Genomic DNA, 6,197 nt, shown 5'->3' with positions numbered 1-6,197 from the left:
CTCGGTTACGTATGTAACCATGGTTCCCTGAATAGGGAACGAGATGCTGCGGTTCTGGCCGTGCCATACCTTGATAGCTTTCTTCTTCTTCTTCGTCATGAAATCTGAGGTAAATGCTATTTGGCCAATAGGATTGGCGGGATAGTATATGGCTTCAGACATTCGTCACACCGAAGGTGTTCCCATACGTGGTGACGTCACCGCAGCATCTCGTTCCCTATTCAGGGAACCAAGGTTACATACGTAACCGAGATGTTTTAGGGCTCATGACCTCATCCTTTCTTAACACCAGCCACGCCCGTCTCTGTAACCTAATCACTCTCAAGTGATGGTCCAGGAGGGGAGAGCACCTCTTGCTCCACCAGATGTAGAGTCTATTTTCTCGCACAACCACAGCCAGTCACACATACACTTACATTAAAACGTACATAAATACCGAGTACTCTACACTCCTTCTGAGTGACCTGCACTCAAAAAAAATGGATTTGTGGCACTGTTCGTTTTACACAGATATGTTTTGCTAAAACAACACAAGTATATTTAGTTTTCCGCCAAAACACAATTGTATTGTGCTTAATCAACTTAAAATGTTTCATTTTCAATTTTACTTAATTATCAATCGTTAAACTAACGTAAAGTGTTTAAGTTTGTAATTAAAAAAAAAACCCGGAAGTGACGATTTCCAACGCATTTGATGACGGTGAGAAGGAGAGCAAGAGGTACCAGTCAGGTAAGAAAATCTAAAGTTTTTCTTGTGTTAGGTCAAAGTCTTTAATTTCTCTTAGAGTTTCTGTTTTGGGGTGCTTTTGTTTTGCAGTCTAGTATTGTGTAATCGGTTTACTGCACCATTAATAGACGATTTTGAGCGGTTGGGAGATGTGAAAGCGCACGACTCTCTGTAAGGTATTGACTTAAGTATATATATATATATATATATATATATATATATATATATATATATATATATATATATATTATATATATAACAATTAGTCGACATTATCAACAACGTCGACGATAAATAAAATTTGTCGGCAAATGTTTTTGAGTAACGTTAGTTGTTTGATCTCGTATGCCTAATGTGAAAGCCTCCAATAATGCAGTTTGACCAGTGTGGCGGTGTAGCGCAAGATTGTATTACACTCTCCTGATTCAATTCAAAAGAAGAAGATAGCACTTCAGTTTGAGCAAACCGAGCCGATCCGAACCTTGGATGAATATGTAAATATATACTGCACGCCTTGCTCTCAATAACTGCATAAACACAACAAAAACTGACCGCGATGTAAAAGCAGCTCTTAAGAACACATTTGATTACAGCGATGTGGATGTTTGCACGAACTCTGAGGTTCTCCAGCCACTCCAGTAAAGAAATGTCCAGTCACGTTTATTTATATAACAGTCCTTATGCAATAGATAGCTTTTCAATATTAAACATGAAAATACAGAGTCAGTGTCGCTAGAATTATAACTTGATTTCCTGTTATAAAGCAGCTCTCCAGTGTGGAGCTAGCTAATCATACATTTATTTTATAATTGTGGGAAATATTTCATTAAAGTTTTAGTTCTGCGCTAGATCAAACCAAACTGTTTTAAATATCATAACCCAATAAGGTATTTTAAGAGAGATTGTATTTATTAGTAAAATGTTTATCCAAAAATAAAACGTCCTATCACTTACCTTTACTTTTATTATACATATGGCTTACAATAAGAGATGTTAAGAGGCAGAATGATTTGTCATTCAGCTACTTCCTCCTATAGCTAATCAAATGGCGAATAGGAGTTTCTCTCTTATCTCATTTTGTGTGCAAAATATATTTATTTGTATAAATTAATTGTATACTAGTAATACATAAGGACTTTCAAAAGCGGAAGTAATTCCCTTTATTTGTTAGAATATGTATATTTTAACTAATTGCAAAAAGCTAAATAATCAATAAATGTCTAACCATGTAATGTGACCGAGTTTGGAGAGCCCTGGCTCAGCACAGTGAAAGTATTTGAAGATTTGTTTATGAACATGGCGGTGTGGTCATACAATGACTTTAAACCAGACACTACTCTGAGCTATTCACATTATACAAATTCTCCAGATATGTAATCAGGTTCACCCTTTAGGAATGGTAAACATGACACTATTCATCACTCACACAAATAAATCACTTAATATTTTGATAATTGAATTGGTTTTTGCTGTTAAACCGTTTTTTTTTTTTTTGTAACACATTGCACTTCATGTGTTTACAGATTTGTGCAGAATTTGAGACATACAGAATTACCATAGGCCCATTAGAATCAACAATCTTTGCAAAACTGGATCCGCACTACAGAACTTATGAAGATGTTTGCATACTGAAGAAGAGTGCTTGGACAAATACTGAAACCCTCTTGGTGCCCACTACACAGGTAAGAACAACTGCACACAACACAACCTTGTATTAAAACATTATTCTCTCACTGGCCACTGGAAATTGACAAAAAAGACAGATAGATTAAGATTAGGTTTATTAATACAATAAATACAAAATATGTGATATTACTATAAACTGACATATTATGAATGAATTTGCCTCCCAAAAACAATTCATTTTGATGCAAGGCAGGGGTGTCCAGACCTGCTCTAGGAAAGCCAGTGTTCTGTGGAGTTTAGCTCTAACTCACCTGCCAGGAACTTCTAGTAATACTTAAAAATATAGATGTAACAAAACTCACAAACAAGCAGAAAAAGAAAATAAAGAATTCCGAAAGTGCAGTATGCGTTGCGAAAGCTAGACAAGAATACCAGCAATTTTACGTGCCTATAAGACCCAGTGACGTCGAAAGCGACCTCTTATGCTGCGTTCACACCAAACGCGAATAGAGCGTCTGGAGGTCTCGCGGCGCGGTAGACGCGAATTCGCCTCATTCGCGCTTCTAGTTACAGGAGATTTTGAGTTATGATATAGCAAGCTGACAGCGACCGGCTTCTGTGGTGGAGAATTGCGCAGCTGTACCTGTGTGTCCCTGGGACATCAGTGCGATCGGAGCGCGTCTTCTCAACAGCTGGACATATAGTGAATAAAAAATGCTCTGCTCTGGACACATGGCCTGTTCTCAAGTCCATTTAAAGTTTCATTTTTTTGAACAGTTGTTTGAAATGGATTGAATCATTATTTAAAATAATCTTGGAGATTTTTGAATTGCCTAAATCATAAATGCAGCCGGGTTGAAGCCTGCACTGATGTTTTTCTTTTGTCATGGCAGCCGTCCCTCTGCACATATATTTTTTGGTGTTTGCTGTTTGTTATTCTGCACGAAACTTCATGCCAATAAATAAGAAATATTGCTGCCTTGTGCGTTTCCAGCACTCTCTTTAGGTTCGTCTGTTATTTGACGTTGAAAAAGGAAACGTCTTTTTTTTTTTTGACATGGAAAATCGATTTTACAATCGATTCAATGAACACTTATGTCTTAAAAATCGAAAATGATTTTTTTCACAAAAGTGACAGCCCTATTAATTACTCACCCTCATGTAGATGTAGTCTGAGCACGCGGACGCACTTCCGGAAAAATCGGCCGAAAAAAAGGCCAAAGACCGGCCGATTACCAATCGCGTATTTTAAGCAAAAACCGTCCGGTTTCCGATTGATGGCGGGTCAATCGGTGCATCCCTAATATTTTTATGAAAATGCGAGAGATTTCTGAACCTCCATAAAGGCTGCAATGCAACTGAAATGTTCCCAGAGTCATAGTAAGGACATCAGTAAAACAGTTCATGTGACATCAATGCTTCAACCACACTTTTACAAAGCTACTTGTGCAAAGAAAACAAAAATAGCAACTTTATTCAACAATTCTTCTCCAAATCACATATGCCGCCATTATGGAGAGTAACAAGAGGCATGAACATTGCTTTCTTCCGCGTGTAATCAAGGCTCAGCACATGCGTGTTCTAGGTCAGCATGAATTATTTACGTGCTGTTGATAATGGTGGAAGAAGCGATTTGGAGAAGAATTGTTGAATAAAGTCGCTGTTTTGGTTTTGTTTGCACAAAAAAGTATTCTTTTAGCTTTGTAAAATTATGGTTGAACCACTGATGTCACTTGGACTGTTTTACTAATGTCTTTACTATGTTTCTGGGTCTGGGAACATTCCAGTTCTGTTGCTTACCGTGCAGGGTCCAGATGTGTGTACCATTTTCTGCTTGCCTGTATTTCCCATAAGAAGATAAATGACTGACTTTTTTTCATGTAATTTTAGGAAAAAAAAAAACAAAGGCTAAATTTTGTTGTTTTCATCTTCAGACTAATGAAATTGAAGTATCCAAATGAAGACCCTAGCAGTATGGGGTATATGGTGAGTTCAAGGTTAATAAATGATTTGTTAAAGTTAATACACAAGAATTTGAGTTCTCCATGCTTTTAAATACTTCTAGGATACAGACGTTGGCAGCAATCAGGAGGTGATCCAGAAGACTCGTGGGAATCTATTTGAAGCTGCATCATTGAAGACAGTTCAGCAGAAGTTGGAGTGTTAAAGGATAAAGTTCTTCAGGACCTAGCAGTTTACAGTCTGCAAAACCATGTTGCTGGGACTGATATATGGACTGAACTTGAGCAACCCTCCTGAACTCAGGTACAAGTTTGGAGTACTGAAGAAGTTATTTCTGGAGCCAGTTCCTGTTCCTGGAATAAGGTTTGATTGGTTACCCATGAATGCCAATTAGAAAATGAGTAGTTTGATATTTCTGCTATTTTGTGTAATTTTTTTGTAATTCTGTAATGTGGTTTAAACTGTATTTACTGTAACTGTGTGTAATTATTTACTGCTTGTTTAACAAATACACTTTGATCATTTGTGACATCTTGTCTTTTGACTCATTACAAGACAAATCACACAAAAAATGCTTTGTTGAAGTGAGTAACTTTAAATAGAAAATATTTAGTTAAAGTAACTAGAACTAATTGTGTGGAACCACTGTCCATAATTGAAATGAGTAATTTGAAACAAACCTCCTTATGTTGATAGAGTGAAACAAAATTGGCTAGATTGTAATAAACCAAAACATGTTCAGTTAACTTAACCGGTTTAAGTTGAAGCAAAGTGAATGAATTGATTTGGTTGGACATTACTATTTCACATAGATTCTACCTCATTCAGTTGTGTTGTCACAACACAAGGAGTTTGCATATATTCAACAAATTCCATTAATGTTATCAAAACACAATTTGGTTGTGTGGAACCACTGTCCATAATTGACTTAAGTAAGTTTAAAGAGTAATTTTTTTGAGTGTGTCAGTTCTACTCGCTCTTTCACTGATGCACTTTTTCAACACAGTAAAAAAGCAGTACTTTCAGGATTTCGCCTTCCCGTTCAGACCTCTGTATCTTACTACATATACAGAGCGGTAGCCAAAGGACTTTTCCGCGCTTTCTATACTACATCTGGTTCACGTGTATTGCTGTCTCTTATAGGCCCAGTCCACACTGAGCACAGACCATTGCATGCAATGTATTTTTGCTTACACTATCCAGATTAAAATTAGGGCATTTTCTAAGACATTTCAGTAAACCAAATATGTGCATGCAGTTTTTCTTCTGGAAACAAAGCCCTCCATTTTTATTTAATTAGTTCTAAATTTGGAAGAGCAGATTTTTAGTGACCTTACCGCTCAGAACTGACCGGTCAACAACACACACTAATTATATAAGCAAAAAATGCTTACCTTATTCTATGGTGTCCACCACTGTGTGTGTGTTGCTCATCAGTCAGCTCAAAAGCGGTCGTCCACTCTGCTGCTCCTTTCAAGTCCCTTCATGGTCGCCAAATGTAGTGTATTTTCGTTTGTCATGGATCTGAGGAATCACACAGTCTCGGGGTTTTATTTCCAGAAGAAAGATTTTATTTTCAAGAGAAAATGAAACCGAGAAAGCTCTGCAGAACAGTCTGTCGAGTCTGTGTCAGTTCTCTATTTTATACAGTGCTTCTGAAGGCGTGCCCATGTTCAATACATTTCATACATATGGTTCTGTTTATCAACTCTTTTACCTTTTATGGCTGTCTCCAGCTTGCTTTTAGGATATAGAATTTATTTTAAGTGAAACGAGGAGGCCTAATAATATATTTTGTCTTATGTCAAAACAGAACATGCAACTTTACTATATGCTGTATTTTGGTAATGTCTGCACCAAGGAGGTCTGATCATATATTTTG

At 37.0% G+C, this 6,197-nt stretch overlaps 1 long non-coding RNA gene across 2 annotated transcripts; it reads left to right on the top strand.

The window, feature by feature from the left end:
- Positions 1–674: 674 nt before the first annotated feature.
- Positions 675–4,700, top strand: LOC132121024 (uncharacterized). 2 transcript variants are annotated; one of them, XR_009426208.1, is made up of 4 exons: positions 1,167–1,221; positions 2,251–2,409; positions 4,288–4,325; positions 4,419–4,700. It is a non-coding gene; the product is annotated as an uncharacterized LOC132121024 (long non-coding RNA). The 2 variants fall into 2 exon arrangements; XR_009426209.1 differs by lacking the exons at positions 1,167–1,221; positions 4,288–4,325; positions 4,419–4,700 and adding exons at positions 675–730; positions 2,603–2,678.
- Positions 4,701–6,197: the final 1,497 nt, after the last annotated feature.

Source organism: Carassius carassius, chromosome 39 (genome assembly GCF_963082965.1).
Source record: "Carassius carassius chromosome 39, fCarCar2.1, whole genome shotgun sequence".
Classification (NCBI taxonomy): domain Eukaryota; kingdom Metazoa; phylum Chordata; class Actinopteri; order Cypriniformes; family Cyprinidae; genus Carassius; species Carassius carassius.
The sequence above is the reverse complement of the archived record's forward strand: the minus strand, read 5'-3'. Positions and strand labels throughout refer to the sequence as shown.